Source organism: Rhinoderma darwinii, chromosome 3 (genome assembly GCF_050947455.1).
Source record: "Rhinoderma darwinii isolate aRhiDar2 chromosome 3, aRhiDar2.hap1, whole genome shotgun sequence".
NCBI lineage: Eukaryota > Metazoa > Chordata > Amphibia > Anura > Rhinodermatidae > Rhinoderma > Rhinoderma darwinii.
This window is the reverse complement of record NC_134689.1, coordinates 261,253,101-261,278,801: the sequence shown is the minus strand read 5'-3', so window position 1 is coordinate 261,278,801 and position 25,701 is coordinate 261,253,101. Positions and strand designations below refer to the sequence as shown.

The 25,701-nt window shown below is 36.5% G+C and overlaps 12 non-coding genes across 12 annotated transcripts; all 12 read right to left on the bottom strand.

Moving 5' to 3' along the window:
* Positions 1-2,819: 2,819 nt before the first annotated feature.
* On the bottom strand, positions 2,820-2,893 carry TRNAI-AAU (transfer RNA isoleucine (anticodon AAU)). Its single transcript has one exon. It is a non-coding gene; the product is annotated as a tRNA-Ile (tRNA).
* Positions 2,894-6,407: 3,514 nt separating this feature from the next.
* TRNAI-GAU (transfer RNA isoleucine (anticodon GAU)) lies at positions 6,408-6,481 on the bottom strand. The gene has a single exon. It is a non-coding gene; the product is annotated as a tRNA-Ile (tRNA).
* A 1,910-nt stretch (positions 6,482-8,391) lies between these two features.
* Positions 8,392-8,465, bottom strand: TRNAI-AAU (transfer RNA isoleucine (anticodon AAU)). The gene has a single exon. It is a non-coding gene; the product is annotated as a tRNA-Ile (tRNA).
* A 2,799-nt stretch (positions 8,466-11,264) lies between these two features.
* On the bottom strand, positions 11,265-11,338 carry TRNAI-AAU (transfer RNA isoleucine (anticodon AAU)). The gene has a single exon. It is a non-coding gene; the product is annotated as a tRNA-Ile (tRNA).
* Positions 11,339-12,332: 994 nt separating this feature from the next.
* On the bottom strand, positions 12,333-12,406 carry TRNAI-AAU (transfer RNA isoleucine (anticodon AAU)). Its single transcript has one exon. It is a non-coding gene; the product is annotated as a tRNA-Ile (tRNA).
* Positions 12,407-13,411: 1,005 nt separating this feature from the next.
* TRNAI-AAU (transfer RNA isoleucine (anticodon AAU)) lies at positions 13,412-13,485 on the bottom strand. The gene has a single exon. It is a non-coding gene; the product is annotated as a tRNA-Ile (tRNA).
* Positions 13,486-15,389: 1,904 nt separating this feature from the next.
* TRNAI-AAU (transfer RNA isoleucine (anticodon AAU)) lies at positions 15,390-15,463 on the bottom strand. The gene has a single exon. It is a non-coding gene; the product is annotated as a tRNA-Ile (tRNA).
* Positions 15,464-16,468: 1,005 nt separating this feature from the next.
* Positions 16,469-16,542, bottom strand: TRNAI-AAU (transfer RNA isoleucine (anticodon AAU)). The gene has a single exon. It is a non-coding gene; the product is annotated as a tRNA-Ile (tRNA).
* An 831-nt stretch (positions 16,543-17,373) lies between these two features.
* On the bottom strand, positions 17,374-17,447 carry TRNAI-AAU (transfer RNA isoleucine (anticodon AAU)). Its single transcript has one exon. It is a non-coding gene; the product is annotated as a tRNA-Ile (tRNA).
* A 1,724-nt stretch (positions 17,448-19,171) lies between these two features.
* TRNAI-AAU (transfer RNA isoleucine (anticodon AAU)) lies at positions 19,172-19,245 on the bottom strand. Its single transcript has one exon. It is a non-coding gene; the product is annotated as a tRNA-Ile (tRNA).
* A 1,714-nt stretch (positions 19,246-20,959) lies between these two features.
* Positions 20,960-21,033, bottom strand: TRNAI-AAU (transfer RNA isoleucine (anticodon AAU)). The gene has a single exon. It is a non-coding gene; the product is annotated as a tRNA-Ile (tRNA).
* A 1,723-nt stretch (positions 21,034-22,756) lies between these two features.
* TRNAI-AAU (transfer RNA isoleucine (anticodon AAU)) lies at positions 22,757-22,830 on the bottom strand. The gene has a single exon. It is a non-coding gene; the product is annotated as a tRNA-Ile (tRNA).
* Positions 22,831-25,701: the final 2,871 nt, after the last annotated feature.

The window sequence follows — 25,701 nt, the reverse complement described above, 5'->3', positions numbered from 1 at the left end:
GATCAACACGGCAGGTTTATAGGTTGAATTTGATGGACCTTTTTTCAATATTATCAACTATTCAACTCTGTAACAAGCATGTAACAAAAGTGAGCTTCCATGGCCCGTACGGGGATCGAACCCGTGACCTTGGCATTATTAGCACCACGCTCTAACCAGCTGAGCTAACCGGCCACTTTTACACCAAAGATTCACGTCACGTCAGTAGAAAATACATGCAAACGTGTATTCATATTGATATCCTATTAACCTGAATAATAAAATAAACTTGCAATTTTTACTACTCAAAAAGCATTGGACAAATTGCTTTTGTGTTTTCCATTCCACCCCACAAAGAGTTTTCTTCAGTACATTATATGGTACATTAAATGCTGCCATTAAAAACAAGAACTTGTCTCGCTAAAAACAAGCCCTTATATGACTATGAGGACGGAAAAATAATAAAGTTATGACTATCGGAATACAAAGAGGCAAAATCAAGATATTATTTTTGTCCTTAAGGTTGAAATTGGACTTCTAAGATGATTTCATGCAACAAACTCTGCATTTCTATAAATCACCCGTTAGACCATACATGGAATATTGTGTACAGTTTTGAGCACCTGTGTATGAGAAGGACATTGCTGAACTAGAATGCGTGCAAAGAAGGGAAAGCAAGGTAATTAAAGGACCTCATCACAGACGGGGATTATTTACTGTAAGAGCAGTTCGACGATTGAACTCTCTGCCACATTGAAAAGTGTTTTTTTGAAAAATATAAAATTTCATCATATTTGTACCAGATTCTGGAGATGGAACTTTGATCCAGGAATTTATTCTAATAGCCATATTTGGAGTGAGGGAGGAATTTTTCCCCTAATGAGAAAATTGGAATGCACTCCAAGACAGTTTTTGCCTTCCTCTGGATCAACACGGCAGGTTTATAGGTTGAATTTGATGGACCTTTTTTCAATATTATCAACTATTCAACTCTGTAACAAGCATGTAACAAAAGTGAGCTTCCATGGCCCGTACGGGGATCGAACCCGTGACCTTGGCATTATTAGCACCACGCTCTAACCAGCTGAGCTAACCGGCCACTTTTACACCAAAGATTCACGTCACGTCAGTAGAAAATACATGCAAACGTGTATTCATATTGATATCCTATTAACCTGAATAATAAAATAAACTTGCAATTTTTACTACTCAAAAAGCATTGGACAAATTGCTTTTGTGTTTTCCATTCCACCCCACAAAGAGTTTTATTTCAGTACATTATATGGTACATTAAATGCTGCCATTAAAAACAAGAACTTGTCTCGCTAAAAGCAAGCCCTTATATGACTATGAGGACGGAAAAATAATAAAGTTATGACTATCGGAATACAAAGAGGCAAAATCAAGATATTATTTTTGTCCTTAAGGTTGAAATTGGACCTCTAAGATGATTTCATGCAACAAACTCTGCATTTCTATAAATCACCGGTTAGACCATACATGGAATATTGTGTACAATTTTGAGCACCTGTGTATGAGACGGACATTGCTGAACTAGAATGCGTGCAAAGAAAGGAAAGCAAGGTAATTAAAGGACCTCATCACAGACGGGGATTCTTTACTGTAAGAGCAGTTTGACGATTGAACTCTCTGCCACATTGAAAAGTGTTTTTTTGAAAAATATAAAATTTCATCATATTTGTACCGGATTCTGGAGATGGAACTTTGATCCAGGAATTTATTCTAATTGCCATATTTGGAGTAAGGGAGGAATTTTTCCCCTAATGACAACATTGGAATGCACTCCAAGACAGTTTTTGCCTTCCTCTGGATCAACACGGCAGGTTTATAGGTTGAATTTGATGGACCTTTTTTCAATTTTATCAACTATTCAACTCTGTAACAAGCATGTAACAAAAGTGAGCTTCCATGGCCCGTATGGAGATCGAACCCGTGACCTTGGCATTATTAGCACCATGCTCTAACGAACTGAGCTAACCGGCCACTTTTACACCAAAGATTCACGTCACGTCACGTCAGTAGAAAATACATGCAAACGTGTATTCATATTGATATCCTATTAACCTGAATAATAAAATAAACTTGCAATTTTTACTACTCAAAAAGCATTGGACAAATTGCTTTTGTGTTTTCCATTCCACCCCACAAAGAGTTTTATTTCAGTACATTATATGGTACATTAAATGCTGCCATTAAAAACAAGAACTTGTCTCGCTAAAAACAAGCCCTTATATGACTATGAGGACGGAAAAATAATAAAATTATGACTATCGGAATACAAAGAGGCAAAATCAAGATATTATTTTTGTCCTTAAGGTTGAAATTGGACCTCTAAGATGATTTCATGCAACAAACTCTGCATTTCTTTAAATCACCGGTTAGACCATACATGGAATATTGTGTACAGTTTTGAGCATCTGTGTATGAGAAGGACATTGCTGAACTAGAATGCGTGCAAAGAAGGGAAAGCAAGGTAATTAAAGGACCTCATCACAGACGGGGATTCTTTACTGTAAGAGCAGTTCGACGATTGAACTCTCTGCCACATTGAAAAGTGTTTTTTTGAAAAATATAAAATTTCATCATATTTGTACCGGATTCTGGAGATGGAACTTTGATCCAGGAATTTATTCTAATAGCCATATTTGGAGTAAGGGAGTAATTTTTCCCCTAATGACAACATTGGAATGCACTCCAAGACAGTTTTTGCCTTCCTCTGGATCAACACGGCAGGTTTATAGGTTGAATTTGATGGACCTTTTTTCAATATTATCAACTATTCAACTCTGTAACAAGCATGTAACAAAAGTGAGCTTCCATGGCCCATACGGGGATCGAACCCGTGACCTTGGCGTTATTAGCACCACGCTCTAACCAACTGAGCTAACCGGCCACTTTTGCAAGAAAGATTCACGTCACGTCAGTAGAAAATTAATGCAAACGTGTATTCATATTGATATCCTATTGACCTGAATAATAAAATAAACTTGCAATTTTTACTACTCAAAAAGCATTGGACAAATTGCTTTTGTGTTTTCCATTCCACCCCACATAGAGTTTTCTTTCAGTACATTATATGGTACATTAAATGCTGCCATTAAAAACAAGAACTTGTCTCGCTAAAAGCAAGCCCTTATATGACTATGAGGACGGAAAAATAATAAAGTTATGACTATCGGAATACAAAGAGGCAAAATCAAGATATTATTTTTGTCCATTAAGGTTCAAATTGGACCTCTAAGATGATTTCATGCAACAAACTCTGCATTTCTATAAATCACCGGTTAGACCATACATGGAATATTGTGTACAATTTTGAGCACCTGTGTATGAGACGGACATTGCTGAACTAGAATGCGTGCAAAGAAGGGAAAGCAAGGTAATTAAAGGACCTCATCACAGACGGGGATTATTTACTGTAAGAGCAGTTCGACGATTGAACTCTCTGCCACATTGAAAAGTGTTTTTTTGAAAAATATAAAATTTCATCATATTTGTACCAGATTCTGGAGATGGAACTTTGATCCAGGAATTTATTCTAATAGCCATATTTGGAGTAAGGGAGGAATTTTTCCCCTAATGACAACATTGGAATGCACTCCAAGACAGTTTTTGCCTTCCTCTGGATCAACACGGCAGGTTTACAGGTTGAATTTGATGGACCTTTTTTCAATATTATCAACTATTCAACTCTGTAACAAAAGTGAGCTTCCATGGCCCTTACGGGGATCGAACCCGTGACCTTGACATAATTAGCACCACGCTCTAACCATCTGAGCTAACCGGCCACTTTTACACCAAAGATTCACGTCACATCAGTAGAAAATACATGCAAACGTGTATTCATATTGATATCCTATTAACCTGAATAATAAAATAAACTTGCAATTTTTACTACTCAAAAAGCATTGGACAAATTGCTTTTGTGTTTTCCATTCCACCCCACAAAGAGTTTTCTTTCAGTACATTATATGGTACATTAAATGCTGCCATTAAAAACAAGAACTTGTCTCGCTAAAAACAAGCCCTTATATGACTATGAGGACGGAAAAATAATAAAATTATGACTATCGGAATACAAAGAGGCAAAATCAAGATATTATTTTTGTCCTTAAGGTTGAAATTGGACCTCTAAGATGATTTCATGCAACAAACTCTGCATTTCTTTAAATCACCGGTTAGACCATACATGGAATATTGTGTACAGTTTTGAGCATCTGTGTATGAGAAGGACATTGCTGAACTAGAATGCGTGCAAAGAAGGGAAAGCAAGGTAATTAAAGGACCTCATCACAGACGGGGATTCTTTACTGTAAGAGCAGTTCGACGATTGAACTCTCTGCCACATTGAAAAGTGTTTTTTTGAAAAATATAAAATTTCATCATATTTGTACCAGATTCTGGAGATGGAACTTTGATCCAGGAATTTATTCTAATAGCCATATTTGGAGTAAGGGAGTAATTTTTCCCCTAATGACAACATTGGAATGCACTCCAAGACAGTTTTTGCCTTCCTCTGGATCAACACGGCAGGTTTATAGGTTGAATTTGATGGACCTTTTTTCAATATTATCAACTATTCAACTCTGTAACAAGCATGTAACAAAAGTGAGATTCCATGGCCCATACAGGGATCAAACCCGTGACCTTGGCGTTATTAGCACCACGCTCTAACCAACTGAGCTAACCGGCCACTTTTACAAGAAAGATTCCCGTCACGTCAGTAGAAAATTAATGCAAACGTGTATTCATATTCATATCCTATTAACCTGAATAATAAAATAAACTTGCAATTTTTACTACTCAAAAAGCATTGGACAAATTGCTTTTGTGTTTTCCATTCCACCCCACATAGAGTTTTCTTTCAGTACATTATATGGTACATTAAATGCTGCCATTAAAAACAAGAACTTGTCTCGCTAAAAGCAAGCCCTTATATGACTATGAGGACGGAAAAATAATAAAGTTATGACTATCGAAATACAAAGAGGCAAAATCAAGATATTATTTTTGTCCTTAAGGTTGAAATTAAACCTCTAAGATGATTTCATGCAACAAACTCTGCATTTCTATAAATCACCGGTTAGACCATACATGGAATATTGTGTACAGTTTTGAGCACCTGTGTATGAGAAGGACATTGCTGAACTAGAATGCGTGCAAAGAAGGGAAAGCAAGGTAATTAAAGGACCTCATCACAGACGGGGATTCTTTACTGTAAGAGCAGTTCGACGATTGAACTCTCTGCCACATTGAAAAGTGTTTTTTTTAAAAATATAAAATTTCATCATATTTGTACCAGATTCTGGAGATGGAACTTTGATCCAGGAATTTATTCTAATAGCCATATTTGGAGTAAGGGAGGAATTTTTCCCCTAATGACAACATTGGAATGCACTCCAAGACAGTTTTTGCCTTCCTCTGGATCAACACGGCAGGTTTACAGGTTGAATTTGATGGACCTTTTTTCAATATTATCAACTATTCAACTCTGTAACAAGCATGTAACAAAAGTGAGCTTCCATGGCCCGAACCCGTGACCTTAGCGTTATTAGCACCACGCTCTAACCAACTGAGCTAACCGGCCACTTTTACACCAAAGATTCACGTCACGTCAGTAGAAAATACATGCAAACGTGTATTCATATTGATATCCTATTAACCTGAATAATAAAATAAACTTGAAATTTTTACTACTCAAAAAGCATTGGACAAATTGCTTTTGTGTTTTCCATTCCACCCCACAAAGAGTTTTCTTTCAGTACATTATATGGTACATTAAATGCTGCCATTAAAAACAAGAAATTGTCTCGCTAAAAACAAGCCCTTATATGACTATGAGGACGGAAAAATAATAAAGTTATGACTATCAGAATACAAAGAGGCAAAATCAATATATTATTTTTGTCCTTAAGGTTGAAATTGGACCTCTAAGATGATTTCATTCAACAAACTCTGCATTTCTATAAATCACCGGTTAGACCATACATGGAATATTGTGTACAGTTTTGAGCACCTGTGTATGAGAAAGACATTGCTGAACTAGAATGCGTGCAAAGAAGGGAAAGCAAGGTAATTAAAGGACCTCATCACAGACGGGGATTCTTTACTGTAAGAGAAGTTCGACGATTGAACTCTCTGCCACATTGAAAAGTGTTTTTTTGAAAAATATAAAATTTCATCATATTTGTACCAGATTCTGGAGATGGAACTTTGATCCAGGAATTTATTCTAATAGCCATATTTGGAGTAAGGGAGGAATTTTTCCCCTAATGACAACATTGGAATGCACTCCAAGACAGTTTTTGCCTTCCTCTGGATCAACACAGCAGGTTTATAGGTTGAATTTGATGGACCTTTTTTCAATATTATCAACTATTCAACTCTGTAACAAAAGTGAGCTTCCACGGCCCGTACGGGGATCGAACCCGTGACCTTGGCGTTATCAGCACCACACTCTAACCAACTGAGCTAACCAGCCACTTTTACACCAAAGATTCACGTCACGTCAGTAGAAAATACATGCAAACGTGTATTCATATTGATATCCTATTAACCTGAATAATAAAATAAACTTGCAATTTTTACTACTCAAAAAGCATTGGACAAATTGCTTTTGTGTTTTCCATTCCACCCCACAAAGAGTTTTCTTTCAGTACATTATATGGTACATTAAATGCTGCCATTAAAAACAAGAACTTGTCTCGCTAAAAACAAGCCCTTATATAACTATGAGGACGGAAAAATAATAAAGTTATGACTATCGGAATACAAAGAGGCAAAATCAAGATATTATTTTTGTCCTTAAGGTTGAAATTGGACCTCTAAGATGATTTCATGCAACAAACTCTGCATTTCTATAAATCACCGGTTAGACCATACATGGAATATTGTGTACAGTTTTGAGCACCTGTGTATGAGAAGGACATTGCTGAACTAGAATGCGTGCAAAGAAGGGAAAGCAAGGTAATTAAAGGACCTCATCACAGACGGGGATTCTTTACTGTAAGAGCAGTTCGACGATTGAACTCTCTGCCACATTGAAAAGTGTTTTTTTGAAAAATATAAAATTTCATCATATTTGTACCAGATTCTGGAGATGGAACTTTGATCCAGGAATTTATTCTAATAGCCATATTTGGAGTAAGGGAGGAATTTTTCCCCTAATGACAACATTGGAATGCACTCCAAGACAGTTTTTGCCTTGCTCTGGATCAACACAGCAGGTTTATAGGTTGAATTTGATAGACCTTTTTTCAATATTATGAACTATTCAACTCTGTAACAAGCATGTAACAAAAGTGAGCTTCCATGGCCCGTACGGGGATCGAACCCGTGACCTTGGCATTATTAGCACCACGCTCTAACCAGCTGAGCTAACCGGCCACTTTTACACCAAAGATTCACGTCACGTCAGTAGAAAATACATGCAAACGTGTATTCATATTGATATCCTATTAACCTGAATAATAAAATAAACTTGCAATTTTTACTACTCAAAAAGCATTGGACAAATTGCTTTTGTGTTTTCCATTCCACCCCACAAAGAGTTTTCTTCAGTACATTATATGGTACATTAAATGCTGCCATTAAAAACAAGAACTTGTCTCGCTAAAAACAAGCCCTTATATGACTATGAGGACGGAAAAATAATAAAGTTATGACTATCGGAATACAAAGAGGCAAAATCAAGATATTATTTTTCAATTCCACCCCACAAAGAGTTTTCTTTCAGTACATTATATGGTACATTAAATGCTGCCATTAAAAACAAGAACTTGTCTCGCTAAAAACAAGCCCTTATATGACTATGAGGACGGAAAAATAATAAAGTTATGACTATCGGAATACAAAGAGGCAAAATCAAGATATTATTTTTGTCCTTAAGGTTGAAATTGAACCTCTAAGATGATTTCATGCAACAAACTCTGCATTTCTATAAATCACCGGTTAGACCATACATGGAATATTGTGTACAGTTTTAAGCACCTGTGTATGAGAAGGTCATTGCTGAACTAGAATGCGTGCAAAGAAGGGAAAGCAAGGTAATTAAAGGACCTCATCACAGACGGGGATTCTTTACTGTAAGAGCAGTTCGACGATTGAACTCTCTGCCACATTGAAAAGTGTTTTTTTGAAAAATATAAAATTTCATCATATTTGTACCAGATTCTGGAGATGGAACTTTGATCCAGGAATTTATTCTAATAGCCATATTTGGAGTAAGGGAGGAATTTTTCCCCTAATGACAACATTGGAATGCAATCCAAGACAGTTTTTGCCTTCCTCTGGATCAACACGGCAGGTTTATAGGTTGAATTTGATGGACCTTTTTTCAATATTATCAACTATTCAACTCTGTAACAAGCATGTAACAAAATTGAGCTTCCATGGCCCGTACGGGGATCGAACCCGTGACCTTGGTGTTATTAGCACCACGCTCTAACCAACTGAGCTAACCGGCCACTTTTACACCAAAGATTCACGTCACGTCAGTAGAAAATACATGCAAACGTGTATTCATATTGATATCCTATTAACCTGAATAATAAAATAAACTTGCAATTTTTACTACTCAAAAAGCATTGGACAAATTGCTTTTGTGTTTTCCATTCCACCCCACAAAGAGTTTTCTTTCAGTACATTATATGGTACATTAAATGCTGCCATTAAAAACAAGAACTTGTCTCGCTAAAAACAAGCCCTTATATGACTATGAGGACGGAAAAATAATAAAGTTATGACTATCGGAATACAAAGAGGCAAAATCAAGATATTATTTTTGTCCTTAAGGTTGAAATTGGACCTCTAAGATGATTTCATGCAACAAACTCTGCATTTCTATAAATCACCGGTTAGACCATACATGGAATATTGTGTACAGTTTTGAGCACCTGTGTATGAGAAGGACATTGCTGAACTAGAATGCGTGCAAAGAAGGGAAAGCAAGGTAATTAAAGGACCTCATCACAGACGGGGATTCTTTACTGTAAGAGCAGTTCGACGATTGAACTCTCTGCCACATTGAAAAGTGTTTTTTTGAAAAATATAAAATTTCATCATATTTGTACCAGATTCTGGAGATGGAACTTTGATCCAGGAATTTATTCTAATAGCCATATTTGGAGTAAGGGAGGAATTTTTCCCCTAATGAGAAAATTGGAATGCACTCCAAGACAGTTTTTGCCTTCCTCTGGATCAACACGGCAGGTTTATAGGTTGAATTTGATGGACCTTTTTTCAATATTATCAACTATTCAACTCTGTAACAAAAGTGAGCTTCCATGGCCCGTACGGGGATCAAACCCGTGACCTTGGTGTTATTAGCACCACGCTCTAACCAACTGAGCTAACCAGCCACTTTTACACCAAAGATTCACGTCACGTCAGTAGAAAATACATGCAAACGTGTATTCATATTGATATCCTATTAACCTGAATAATAAAATAAACTTGCAATTTTTACTACTCAAAAAGCATTGGACAAATTGCTTTTGTGTTTTCCATTCCACCCCACAAAGAGTTTTCTTCAGTACATTATATGGTACATTAAATGCTGCCATTAAAAACAAGAACTTGTCTCGCTAAAAACAAGCCCTTATATGACTATGAGGACGGAAAAATAATAAAGTTATGACTATCGGAATACAAAGAGGCAAAATCAAGATATTATTTTTCCATTCCACCCCACAAAGAGTTTTCTTTCAGTACATTATATGGTACATTAAATGCTGCCATTAAAAACAAGAACTTGTCTCGCTAAAAACAAGCCCTTATATGACTGAGGACGGAAAAATAATAAAGTTATGACTATCAGAATACAAAGAGGCAAAATCAAGATATTATTTTTGTCCTTAAGGTTGAAATTGAACCTCTAAGATGATTTCATGCAACAAACTCTGCATTTCTATAAATCACCGGTTAGACCATACATGGAATATTGTGTACAGTTTTAAGCACCTGTGTATGAGAAGGACATTGCTGAACTAGAATGCGTGCAAAGAAGGGAAAGCAAGGTAATTAAAGGACCTCATCACAGACGGGGATTCTTTACTGTAAGAGCAGTTCGACGATTGAACTCTCTGCCACATTGAAAAGTGTTTTTTTGAAAAATATAAAATTTCATCATATTTGTACCAGATTCTGGAGATGGAACTTTGATCCAGGAATTTATTCTAATAGCCATATTTGGAGTAAGGGAGGAATTTTTCCCCTAATGAGAAAATTGGAATGCACTCCAAGACAGTTTTTGCCTTCCTCTGGATCAACACGGCAGGTTTATAGGTTGAATTTGATGGACCTTTTTTCAATATTATCAACTATTCAACTCTGTAACAAGCATGTAACAAAAGTGAGCTTCCATGGCATGTACGGGGATCGAACCCGTGACCTTGGCGTTATTAGCACCACGCTCTAAGCAACTGAGCTAACAGGCCACTTTTACACCAAAGATTCACGTCACGTCAGTAGAAAATACATGCAAACGTGTATTCATATTGATATCCTATTAACCTGAATAATAAAATAAACTTGCAATTTTTACTACTCAAAAAGCATTGGACAAATTGCTTTTGTGTTTTCCATTCCACCCCACAAAGAGTTTTCTTTCAGTACATTATATGGTACATTAAATGCTGCCATTAAAAACAAGAACTTGTCTCGCTAAAAACAAGCCCTTATATGACTATGAGGACGGAAAAATAATAAAGTTATGACTATCGGAATACAAAGAGGCAAAATCAAGATATTATTTTTGTCCTTAAGGTTGAAATTGGACCTCTAAGATGATTTCATGCAACAAACTCTGCATTTCTATAAATCACCGGTTAGACCATACATGGAATATTGTGTACAGTTTTGAGCACCTGTGTATGAGAAGGACATTGCTGAACTAGAATGCGTGCAAAGAAGGGAAAGCAAGGTAATTAAAGGACCTCATCACAGACGGGGATTCTTTACTGTAAGAGCAGTTCGACGATTGAACTCTCTGCCACATTGAAAAGTGTTTTTTTGAAAAATATAAAATTTCATCATATTTGTACTAGATTCTGGAGATGGAACTTTGATCCAGGAATTTATTCTAATAGCCATATTTGGAGTAAGGGAGGAATTTTTCCCCTAATGACAACATTGGAATGCACTCCAAGACAGTTTTTGCCTTCCTCTGGATCAACACGGCAGGTTTATAGGTTGAATTTGATGGACCTTTTTTCAATATTATCAACTATTCAACTCTGTAACTCTGTAACAAAAGTGAGCTTCCATGGCCAGTACGGGGATCGAACCCGTGACCTTGGCGTTATTAGCACCACGCTCTAACCAACTGAGCTAACCAGCCACTTTTACACAAAAGATTCACGTCACGTCAGTAGAAAATACATGCAAACGTGTATTCATATTGATATCCTATTAACCTGAATAATAAAATAAACTTGCAATTTTTACTACTCAAAAAGCATTGGACAAATTGCTTTTGTGTTTTCCATTCCACCCCACAAAGAGTTTTCTTCAGTACATTATATGGTACATTAAATGCTGCCATTAAAAACAAGAACTTGTCTCGCTAAAAACAAGCCCTTATATGACTATGAGGACGGAAAAATAATAAAGTTATGACTATCGGAATACAAAGAGGCAAAATCAAGATATTATTTTTCCATTCCACCCCACAAAGAGTTTTCTTTCAGTACATTATATGGTACATTAAATGCTGCCATTAAAAACAAGAACTTGTCTCGCTAAAAACAAGCCCTTATATGACTATGAGGACGGAAAAATAATAAAGTTATGACTATCGGAATACAAAGAGGCAAAATCAAGATATTATTTTTGTCCTTAAGGTTGAAATTGAACCTCTAAGATGATTTCATGCAACAAACTCTGCATTTCTATAAATCACCGGTTAGACCATACATGGAATATTGTGTACAGTTTTAAGCACCTGTGTATGAGAAGGACATTGCTGAACTAGAATGCGTGCAAAGAAGGGAAAGCAAGGTAATTAAAGGACCTCATCACAGACGGGGATTCTTTACTGTAAGAGCAGTTCGACGATTGAACTCTCTGCCACATTGAAAAGTGTTTTTTTGAAAAATATAAAATTTCATCATATTTGTACTAGATTCTGGAGATGGAACTTTGATCCAGGAATTTATTCTAATAGCCATATTTGGAGTAAGGGAGGAATTTTTCCCCTAATGACAACATTGGAATGCACTCCAAGACAGTTTTTGCCTTCCTCTGGATCAACACGGCAGGTTTATAGGTTGAATTTGATGGACCTTTTTTCAATATTATCAACTATTCAACTCTGTAACAAAAGTGAGCTTCCATGGCCCGTACGGGGATCGAACCCGTGACCTTGGCGTTATTAGCACCACGCTCTAACCAACTGAGCTAACCAGCCACTTTTACACAAAAGATTCACGTCACGTCAGTAGAAAATACATGCAAACGTGTATTCATATTGATATCCTATTAACCTGAATAATAAAATAAACTTGCAATTTTTACTACTCAAAAAGCATTGGAAAAATTGCTTTTGTGTTTTCCATTCCACCCCACAAAGAGTTTTCTTCAGTACATTATATGGTACATTAAATGCTGCCATTAAAAACAAGAACTTGTCTCGCTAAAAACAAGCCCTTATATGACTATGAGGACGGAAAAATAATAAAGTTATGACTATCGGAATACAAAGAGGCAAAATCAAGATATTATTTTTCCATTCCACCCCACAAAGAGTTTTCTTTCAGTACATTATATGGTACATTAAATGCTGCCATTAAAAACAAGAACTTGTCTCGCTAAAAACAAGCCCTTATATGACTATGAGGACGGAAAAATAATAAAGTTATGACTATCGGAATACAAAGAGGCAAAATCAAGATATTATTTTTGTCCTTAAGGTTGAAATTGAACCTCTAAGATGATTTCATGCAACAAACTCTGCATTTCTATAAATCACCGGTTAGACCATACATGGAATATTGTGTACAGTTTTAAGCACCTGTGTATGAGAAGGACATTGCTGAACTAGAATGCGTGCAAAGAAGGGAAAGCAAGGTAATTAAAGGACCTCATCACAGACGGGGATTCTTTACTGTAAGAGCAGTTCGACGATTGAACTCTCTGCCACATTGAAAAGTGTTTTTTTGAAAAATATAAAATTTCATCATATTTGTACCAGATTCTGGAGATGGAACTTTGATCCAGGAATTTATTCTAATAGCCATATTTGGAGTAAGGGAGGAATTTTTCCCCTAATGAGAAAATTGGAATGCACTCCAAGACAGTTTTTGCCTTCCTCTGGATCAACACGGCAGGTTTATAGGTTGAATTTGATGGACCTTTTTTCAATATTATCAACTATTCAACTCTGTAACAAGCATGTAACAAAAGCGAGCTTCCATGGCCCGTACGGGGATCGAACCCGTGACCTTGGCGTTATTAGCACCACGCTCTAACCAACTGAGCTAACCGGCCACTTTTACACCAAAGATTCACGTCACGTCAGTAGAAAATACATGCAAACGTGTATTCATATTGATATCCTATTAACCTGAATAATAAAATAAACTTGCAATTTTTACTACTCAAAAAGCATTGGACAAATTGCTTTTGTGTTTTCCATTCCACCCCACAAAGAGTTTTCTTTCAGTACATTATATGGTACATTAAATGCTGCCATTAAAAACAAGAACTTGTCTCGCTAAAAACAAGCCCTTATATGACTATGAGGACGGAAAAATAATAAAGTTATGACTATCGGAATACAAAGAGGCAAAATCAAGATATTATTTTTATCCTTAAGGTTGAAATTGAACCTCTAAGATGATTTCATGCAACAAACTCTGCATTTCTATAAATCACCGGTTAGACCATACATGGAATATTGTGTACAGTTTTAAGCACCTGTGTATGAGAAGGACATTGCTGAACTAGAATGCGTGCAAAGAAGGGAAAGCAAGGTAATTAAAGGACCTCATCACAGACGGGGATTCTTTACTGTAAGAGCAGTTCGACGATTGAACTCTCTGCCACATTGAAAAGTGTTTTTTTGAAAAATATAAAATTTCATCATATTTGTACCAGATTCTGGAGATGGAACTTTGATCCAGGAATTTATTCTAATAGCCATATTTGTAGTAACGGAGGAATTTTTCCCCTAATGACAACATTGGAATGCACTCCAAGACAGTTTTTGCCTTCCTCTGGATCAACACGGCAGGTTTATAGGTTGAATTTGATGGACCTTTTTTCAATATTATCAACTATTCAACTCTGTAACAAAAGTGAGCTTATATTGCCCATATGGGGATCGAACCCGTGACCTTGGCATTATTAGCACCACGCTCTAACCAACTGAGCTAACAGGCCACTTTTACACCAAAGATTCACGTCACGTCAGTAGAAAATACATGCAAACGTGTATTCATATTGATATCCTATCCTATTAACCTGAATAATAAAATAAACTTGCAATTTTTACTACTCAAAAAGCATTGGACAAATTGCTTTTGTGTTTTCCATTCCACCCCACAAAGAGTTTTCTTCAGTACATTATATGGTACATTAAATGCTGCCATTAAAAACAAGAACTTGTCTCGCTAAAAACAAGCCCTTGTATGACTATGAGGACGGAAAAATAATAAAGTTATGACTATCGGAATACAAAGAGGCAAAATTAAGATATTATTTTTCCATTCCACCCCACAAAGAGTTTTCTTTCAGTACATTATATGGTACATTAAATGCTGCCATTAAAAACAAGAACTTTTCTCGCTAAAAACAAGCCCTTATATGACTATGAGGACGGAAAAATAATAAAGTTATGACTATCGGAATACAAAGAGGCAAAATCAAGATATTATTTTTGTCCTTAAGGTTGAAATTGAACCTCTAAGATGATTTCATGCAACAAACTCTGAATTTCTATAAATCACCGGTTAGACCATACATGGAATATTGTGTACAGTTTTAAGCACCTGTGTATGAGAAGGACATTGCTGAACTAGAATGCGTGCAAAGAAGGGAAAGCAAGGTAATTAAAGGACCTCATCACAGACGGGGATTCTTTACTGTAAGAGCAGTTCGACGATTGAACTCTCTGCCACATTGAAAAGTGTTTTTTTGAAAAATATAAAATTTCATCATATTTGTACCAGATTCTGGAGATGGAACTTTGATCCAGGAATTTATTCTAATAGCCATATTTGGAGTAAGGGAGGAATTTTCCCCCTAATGACAACATTGGAATGCACTCCAAGACAGTTTTTGCCTTCCTCTGGATCAACACGGCAGGTTTATAGGTTGAATTTGATGGACCTTTTTTCAATATTATCAACTATTCAACTCTGTAACAAGCACGTAACAAAAGTGAGCTTCCATGGCCCGTACGGGGATCGAACCCATGACCTTGGCGTTATTAGCACCACGCTCTAACCAACTGAGCTAACCGGCCACTTTGACAACAAAAATTCACGTCACGTCAGCAGAAAATACATGCAAACGTGTATTCATATTGATATCCTATTAACCTGAATAATAAAATAAACTTGCAATTTTTACTACTCAAAAAGCATTGGACAAATTGCTTTTGTGTTTTCCATTCCACCCCACAAAGAGTTTTCTTCAGTACATTATATGGTACATTAAATGCTGCCATTAAAAACAAGAACTTGTCTCGCTAAAAACAAGCCCTTGTATGACTATGAGGACGGAAAAATAATAAAGTTATGACTATCGGAATACAAAGAGGCAAAATTAAGATATTATTTTTCCATTCCACCCCACAAAGAGTTTTCTTTCAGTACATTATATGGTACATTAAATGCTGCCATTAAAAACAAGAACTTTTCTCGCTAAAAACAAGCCCTTATATGACTATGAGGACGGAAAAATAATAAAGTTATGACTATCGGAATACAAAGAGGCAAAATCAAGATATTATTTTTGTCCTTAAGGTTGAAATTGAACCTCTAAGATGATTTCATGCAACAAACTCTGAATTTCTATAAATCACCGGTTAGACCATACATGGAATATTGTGTACAGTTTTAAGCACCTGTGTATGAGAAGGACATTGCTGAACTAGAATGCGTGCAAAGAAGGGAAAGCAAGGTAATTAAAGGACCTCATCACAGACGGGGATTCTTTACTGTAAGAGCAGTTCGACGATTGAACTCTCTGCCACATTGAAAAGTGTTTTTTTGAAAAATATAAAATTTCATCATATTTGTACCAGATTCTGGAGATGGAACTTTGATCCAGGAATTTATTCTAATAGCCATATTTGGAGTAAGGGAGGAATTTTCCCCCTAATGACAACATTGGAATGCACTCCAAGACAGTTTTTGCCTTCCTCTGGATCAACACGGCAGGTTTATAGGTTGAATTTGATGGACCTTTTTTCAATATTATCAACTATTCAACTCTGTAACAAGCACGTAACAAAAGTGAGCTTCCATGGCCCGTACGGGGATCGAACCCATGACCTTGGCGTTATTAGCACCACGCTCTAACCAACTGAGCTAACCGGCCACTTTGACAACAAAAATTCACGTCACGTCAGCAGAAAATACATGCAAACGTGTATTCATATTGATATCCTATTAACCTGAATAATAAAATAAACTTGCAATTTTTACTACTCAAAAAGCATTGGACAAATTGCTTTTGTGTTTTCCATTCCACCCCACAAAGAGTTTTCTTTCAGTACATTATAGGGTACATTAAATGCTGCCATTAAAAACAAGAACTTGTCTCGCTAAAAACAAGCCCTTATATGACTATGAGGACGGAAAAATAATAAAGTTATGACTATCGGAATACAAAGAGGCAAAATCAAGATATTATTTATGTCCTTAAGGTTGAAATTGGACCTCTAAGATGATTTCATGCAACAAACTCTGCATTTCTATAAATCACCGGTTAGATCATACATGGAATATTGTGTACAGTTTTGAGCACCTGTGTATGAGAAGGACATTGCTGAACTAGAATGCGTGCAAAGAAGGGAAAGCAAGGTAATTAAAGGACCTCATCACAGACGGGGATTCTTTACTGTAAGAGCAGTTCGACGATTGAACTCTCTGCCACATTGAAAAGTGTTTTTTTGAAAAATATAAAATGTCATCATATTTGTACCAGATTCTGGAGATGGAACTTTGATCCAGGAATTTATTCTAATAGCCATATTTGAAGTAAGGGAGGACTTTTTCCCCTAATGACAACATTGGAATGCACTCCAAGACAGTTTTTGCCTTCCTCTGGATCAACATGGCAGGTTTATAGGTTGAATTTGATGGACCTTTTTTCAATATTATCAACTATTCAACTCTGTAACAAGCATGTAACAAAAGTGAGCTTCCATGGCCCGTACGGGGATCGAACCCGTGACCTTGGCGTTATTAGCACCACGCTCTAACCAACTGAGCTAACCGGCCACTTTTACACCAAAGATTCACGTCACGTCAGTAGAAAATACATGCAAACGTGTATTCATATTGATATCCTATTAACCTGAATAATAAAATAAACTTGCAATTTTTACTACTCAAAAAGCATTGGACAAATTGCTTCTGTGTTTTCCATTCCACCCCACAAAGAGTTTTCTTCAGTACATTATATGGTACATTAAATGCTGCCATTAAAAACAAGAACTTGTCTCGCTAAAAACAAGCCCTTATATGACTATGAGGACGGAAAAATAATAAAGTTATGACTATCGGAATACAAAGAGGCAAAATCAAGATATTATTTTTGTCCTTAAGGTTGAAATTGGACCTCTAAGATGATTTCATGCAACAAACTCTGCATTTCTATAAATCACCGGTTAGACCATACATGGAATATTGTGTACAGTTTTAAGCACCTGTGTATGAGAAGGACATTGCTGAACTAGAATGCGTGCAAAGAAGGGAAAGCAAGGTAATTAAAGGACCTCATCACAGACGGGGATTCTTTACTGTAAGAGCAGTTCGACGATTGAACTCTCTGCCACATTGAAAAGTGTTTTTTTGAAAAATATAAAACTTCATCATATTTGTACCAGATTCTGGAGATGGAACTTTGATCCAGGAATTTATTCTAATAGCCATATTTGGAGTAAGGGAGGAATTTTTCCGCTAATGACAACATTGGAATGCACTCCAAGACAGTTTTTGCCTTCCTCTGGATCAACACGGCAGGTTTATAGGTTGAATTTGATGGACCTTTTTTCAATATTATCAACTATCCAACTCTGTAACAAGCATGTAACAAAAGTGAGCTTCCATGGCCCGTACCCGTGACCTTGGCGTTATTAGCACCACGCTCTAACCAACTGAGCTAACCGGCCACTTTTACACCAAAGATTCACGTCACGTCAGTAGAAAATACATGCAAACGTGTATTCATATTGATATCCTATTAACCTGAATAATAAAATAAACTTGCAATTTTTACTACTCAAAAAGCATTGGACAAATTGCTTTTGTGTTTTCCATTCCACCCCACAAAGAGTTTTCTTTCAGTACATTATATGGTACATTAAATGCTGCCATTAAAAACAAGAACTTGTCTCGCTAAAAACAAGCCCTTATATGACTATGAGGACGGAAAAATAATAAAGTTATGACTATCGGAATACAAAGAGGCAAAATCAAGATATTATTTTTGTCCTTAAGGTTGAAATTGGACCTCTAAGATGATTTCATGCAACAAACTCTGCATTTCTATAAATCACCGGTTAGACCATACATGGAATATTGTGTACAGTTTTGAGCACCTGTGTATGAGAAGGACATTGCTGAACTAGAATGCGTGCAAAGAAGGGAAAGCAAGGTAATTAAAGGACCTCATCACAGACGGGGATTCTTTACTGTAAGAGCAGTTCGACGATTGAACTCTCTGCCACATTGAAAAGTGTTTTTTTGAAAAATATAAAATGTCATCATATTTGTACCAGATTCTGGAGATGGAACTTTGATCCAGGAATTTATTCTAATAGCCATATTTGAAGTAAGCGAGGACTTTTTCCCCTAATGACAACATTGGAATGCACTCCAAGACAGTTTTTGCCTTCCTCTGGATCAACACGGCAGGTTTATAGGTTGAATTTGATGGACCTTTTTTCAATAATATCAACTATTCAACTCTGTAACAAGCATGTAACAAAAGTGAGTTTACATGGCCCGTACGGGGATCGAACCCGTGACCTTGGCGTTATTAGCACCACGCTCTAACCAACTGAGCTAACCGGCCACTTTTACACCAAATATTCACGTCACGTCAGTAGAAAATACATGCAAACGTGTATTCATATTGATATCCTATTAACCTGAATAATAAAATAAACTTGCAATTTTTACTACTCAAAAAGCATTGGACAAATTGCTTTTGTGTTTTCCATTCCACCCCACAAAGAGTTTTCTTCAGTACATTATATGGTACATTAAATGCTGCCATTAAAAACAAGAACTTGTCTCGCTAAAAACAAGCCCTTATATGACTATGAGGACGGAAAAATAATAAAGTTATGACTATCGGAATACAAAGAGGCAAAATCAAGATATTATTTTTGTCTTTAAGGTTGAAATTGGACCTCTAAGATGATTTCATGCAACAAACTCTGCATTTCTATAAATCACCGGTTAGACCATACATGGAATATTGTGTACAGTTTTAAGCACCTGTGTATGAGAAGGACATTGCTGAACTAGAATGCGTGCAAAGAAGGGAAAGCAAGTTTATTAAAGGACCTCATCACAGACGGGGATTCTTTACTGTAAGAGCAGTTCGACGATTGAACTCTCTGCCACATTGAAAAGTGTTTTTTTGAAAAATATAAAACTTCATCATATTTGTACCAGATTCTGGAGATGGAACTTTGATCCAGGAATTTATTCTAATAGCCATATTTGGAGTAAGGGAGGAATTTTTCCCCTAATGACAACATTGGAATGCACTCCAAGACAGTTTTTGCCTTCCTCTGGATCAACATGGCAGGTTTATAGGTTGAATTTGATGGACCTTTTTTCAATATTATCAACTATCCAACTCTGTAACAAGCATGTAACAAAAGTGAGCTTCCATGGCCCGTACCCGTGACCTTGGCGTTATTAGCACCACGCTCTAACCAACTGAGCTAACCGGCCACTTTTACACCAAAGATTCACGTCACGTCAGTAGAAAATACATGCAAAACGTGTATTCATATTGATATCCTATTAACCTGAATAATAAAATAAACTTGCAATTTTTACTACTCAAAAAGCATTGGACAAATTGCTTTTGTGTTTTCCATTCCACCCCACAAAGAGTTTTCTTTCAGTACATTATATGGTACATTAAATGCTGCCATTAAAAACAAGAACTTGGCTCGCTAAAAACAAGCCCTTATATGACTATGAGGACGGAAAAATAATAAAGTTATGACTATCGGAATACAAAGAGGCAAAATCAAGATATTATTTTTGTCCTTAAGGTTGAAATTGGACCTCTAAGATGATTTCATGCAACAAACTCTGCATTTCTATAAATCACCGGTTAGACCATACATGGAATATTGTGTACAGTTTTGAGCACCTGTGTATGAGAAGGACATTGCTGAACTAGAATGCGTGCAAAGAAGGGAAAGCAAGGTAATTAAAGGACCTCATCACAGACGGGGATTCTTTACTGTAAGAGCAGTTCGACGATTGAACTCTCTGCCACATTGAAAAGTGTTTTTTTGAAAAATATAAAATTTCATCATATTTGTACCAGATTCTGGAGATGGAACTTTGATCCAGGAATTTATTCTAATAGCCATATTTGGAGTAAGGGAGGAATTTTTCCCCTAACGACAACATTGGAATGCACTCCAAGACAGTTTTTGCCTTCCTCTGGATCAACACGGCAGGTTTATAGGTTGAATTTGATGGACCTTTTTTCAATATTATCAACTATTCAACTCTGTAACAAAAGTGAGCTTCCATGGCCCATACGGGGATCGAACCCGTGACCTTGGCGTTATTAGCACCACGCTCTAACCAACTGAGCTAACCGGCCACTTTTACAACAAAGATTCACGTCACGTCAGTAGAAAATACATGCAAACGTGTATTCCTATTGATATCCTATTAACCTGAATAATAAAATAAACTTGCAATTTTTACTACTCAAAAAGCATTGGACAAATTGCTTTTGTGTTTTCCATTCCACCCCACAAAGAGTTTTCTTCAGTACATTATATGGTACATTAAATGCTGCCATTAAAAACAAGAACTTGTCTCGCTAAAAACAAGCCCTTATATGACTATGAGGACGGAAAAATAATAAAGTTATGACTATCGGAATACAAAGAGGCAAAATCAAGATATTATTTTTGTCCTTAAGGTTGAAATTGGACCTCTAAGATGATTTCATGCAACAAACTCTGCATTTCTATAAATCACCGGTTAGACCATACATGGAATATTGTGTACAGTTTTGAGCACCTGTGTATGAGAAGGACATTGCTGAACTAGAATGCGTGCAAACAAGGGAAAGAAAGGTAATTAAAGGACCTCATCACAGACGGGGATTCTTTACTGTAAGAGCAGTTCGACGATTGAACTCTCTGCCACATTGAAAAGTGTTTTTTTGAAAAATATAAAATTTCATCATATTTGTACCAGATTCTGGAGATGGAACTTTGATCCAGGAATTTATTCTAATAGCCATATTTGGAGTAAGGGAGGAATTTTTCCCCTAATGACTACATTGGAATGCACTCCAAGACAGTTTTTGCCTTCCTCTGGATCAACACGGCAGGTTTATAGGTTGAATTTGATGGACCTTTTTTCAATATTATCAACTATTCAACTCTGTAACAAAAGTGAGCTTCCATGGCCCTTACGGGGATCGAACCCGTGACCTTGGCGTTATTAGCACCACGCTCTAACCAACTGAGCTAACCGGGCACTTTTACAACAAAGATTCACGTCACGTCAGTAGAAAATACATGCAAACGTGTATTCATATTGATATCCTATTAACCTGAATAATAAAATAAACTTGCAATTTTTACTACTCAAAAAGCATTGGACAAATTGCTTTTGTGTTTTCCATTCCACCCCACAAAGAGTTTTCTTCAGTACATTATATGGTACATTAAATGCTGCCATTAAAAACAAGAACTTGTCTCGCTAAAAACAAGCCCTTATATGACTATGAGGACGGAAAAATAATAAAGTTATGACTATCGGAATACAAAGAGGCAAAATCAAGATATTATTTTTGTCCTTAAGGTTGAAATTGGACCTCTAAGATGATTTCATGCAACAAACTCTGCATTTCTATAAATCACCGGTTAGACCATACATGGAATATTGTGTACAGTTTTGAGCACCTGTGTATGAGAAGGACATTGCTGAACTAGAATGCGTGCAAACAAGGGAAAGCAAGGTAATTAAAGGACCTCATCACAGACGGGGATTCTTTACTGTAAGAGCAGTTCGACGATTGAACTCTCTGCCACATTGAAAAGTGTTTTTTTGAAAAATATAAAATTTCATCATATTTGTACCAGATTCTGGAGATGGAACTTTGATCCAGGAATTTATTCTAATAGCCATATTTGGAGTAAGGGAGGAATTTTTCCCCTAATGACAACATTGGAATGCACTCCAAGACAGTTTTTGCCTTCCTCTGGATCAACACGGCAGGTTTATAGGTTGAATTTGATGGACCTTTTTTCAATATTATCAACTATTCAACTCTGTAACAAGCATGTAACAAAAGTGAGCTTCCATGGCCCGTACGGGGATCGAACCCGTGACCTTGGCGTTATTAGCACCACGCTCTAACCAACTGAGCTAACCGGCCACTTTTACACCAAAGATTCACGTCACGTCAGTAGAAAATACATGCAAACGTGTATTCATGTTGATATCCTATTAACCTGAATAATAAAATAAACTTGCAATTTTTACTACTCAAAAAGCATTGGACAAATTGCTTTTGTGTTTTCCATTCCACCCCACAAAGAGTTTTCTTCAGTATATTATATGGTACATTAAATGCTGCCATTAAAAACAAGAACTTGTCTCGCTAAAAACAAGCCCTTATATGACTATGAGGACGGAAAAATAATAAAGTTATGACTATCGGAATACAAAGAGGCAAAATCAAGATATTATTTTTGTCCTTAAGGTTGAAATTGGACCTCTAAGATGATTTCATGCAACAAACTCTGCATTTCTATAAATCACCGGTTAGACCATACATGGAATATTGTGTACAGTTTTGAGCACCTGTGTATGAGAAGGACATTGCTGAACTAGAATGCGTGCAAAGAAGGGAAAGCAAGGTAATTAAAGGACTTCATTACAGACGGGGATTCTTTACTGTAAGAGCAGTTCGACGATTGAACTCTCTGCCACATTGAAAAGTGTTTTTTTGAAAAATATAAAATGTCATCATATTTGTACCAGATTCTGGAGATGGAAATTTGATCCAGGAATTTATTCTAATAGCCATATTTGGAGTAAGGGAGGAATTTTTCCCCTAATGACAACATTGGAATGCACTCCAAGACAGTTTTTGCCTTCCTCTGGATCAACACGGCAGGTTTATAGGTTGAATTTGATGGACCTTTTTTCAATATTATCAACTATTCAACTCTGTAACAAGCATGTAACAAAAGTGAGCTTCCATGGCCAATATGGGGATTGAACCCGTGACCTTGGCGTTATTAGCACCACACTCTAACCAACTGAGCTAACCGGCCACTTTTACACCAAAGATTCACGTCACGTCAGTAGAAAATACATGCAAACGTGTATTCATATTGATATCCTATTAACCTGAATAATAAAATAAACTTGCAATTTTTACTACTCAAAAAGCATTGGACAAATTGCTTTTGTGTTTTCCATTCCACCCCACAAAGAGTTTTCTTCAGTACATTATATGGTACATTAAATGCTGCCATTAAAAACAAGAACTTGTCTCGCTAAAAACAAGCCCTTATATGACTATGAGGACGGAAAAATAATAAAGTTATGACTATCGGAATACAAAGAGGCAAAATCAAGATATTATTTTGGTCCTTAACCCCTTAAGGACGCAGCCTAGTTTGGGCCTTAAGGCTCAGAGCCCATTTTTCAAATCTGACATATTTCACTTTATGTGGTAATAACGTCGGAATGCTTAAACCTATCCAAGCGATTCTGAGATTGTTTTCTCGTGACACTTTGGGCTTCATGTTCGTGGTAAAATTTGGTCGATATATTCAGTCTTTATTTGTGAAAAATTGCAAAATTTAGAGAAAATTTTCAAAAAATAGAATTTTTCAGAATTTAAATGCATCTGCTTGAAAAACAGACGGTTATACCACCCAAAATAGTTACTAGTTCACATTTCCCATATGTCTACTTTAGATTGGCATCGTTTTTTGAACATTCTTTTATTTTTCTTGGACGTTACAAGGCTTAGAACATAAACAGCAATTTCTCATATTCTTAAGAAAATTTCAAAAGCCTTTTTTTGAAGGTACCTCTTGAGTTCTGAAGTGGCTTTGAGGGGCCTATGTATTAGAAACCCCCATAAAACACCCCATTTTAAAAACTAGACCCCTCAAAGTATTCAAAACAGCATTTAGAAAGTTTTTTAACCCTTCAGGCATTTCACAGGAATTAAAGCAAAGTGGAAATGAAATTTGCAAATTTAATTTTTTCTGCTGAATTTCAATTTTATTCAATTTTTTTCTGTAACAGAGAAGGTTTTAACAGAGAAATACTACTAACTATGTATTGTCCAGATACTGCAGTTTTTAGAAATGTCCCACATGTGCCCTACTGCGCTCGTGGACTAAAACACAAGCCCTAGAAGCAAAGAAGCACCTAGTGCATTTTGAGGCCTCTTTTTTATTAGAATATATTTTAGGCAGCATGCCAGGTTTGAAGAGGTGTTGAGGTATCAAAACAATGGAAACCCACCAGAAGTGACCCCATTTTGGAAATTACACCCCTCAAGGAATTAATTTATGGTTTTTGTTATCATTTTGACCGCACAGTTTTTTCACAGCACCTATTTGAATTGGGCTGTGAAATGAAAAAAATGATATTTTTTCCAATAAGATGTCATTTTTGATCAAAATTTCTTATTTTCACAGGGAACAACATACCCCATTTTGTTGCCCAATTTGTCCTTAGTGCGGCAATACCCCATTTGTGGTGATAAACTGCCGTTTGGGCCCATGGGAGGGCTCAGACGGAAAGGAGCGCTATGTGTTTGTTGGAGTCCAGATTTTGCTGGATTGGTTTTCGGGTGCCATGTCGCATTTGCAGAGCCCCAGAGGTATCAAAGCAATGGAAACCCACCAGAAGAGACCCCATTTTGGAAACTACACCCCTCAAGGAATTCATTTATGGTTTTTGTTATCATTTTGACCGCACAGTTTTTTCACAGCACCTATTTGAATTGGGCTGTGAAATGAAAAAAATGATATTTTTTCCAATAAGATGTCATTTTTGATCAAAATTTCTTATTTTCACAGGGAAAAACATACCCCATTTTGTTGCCCAATTTGTCCTTAGTGCGGAAATACCCCATTTGTGGTGATAAACTGCCGTTTGGGCCCATGGGAGGGCTCAGACGGAAAGGAGCGCTATGTGTTTGTTGGAGTCCAGATTTTGCTGGATTGGTTTTCGGGTGCCATGTCACATTTGCAGAGCCCCAGAGGTATCAAAGCAA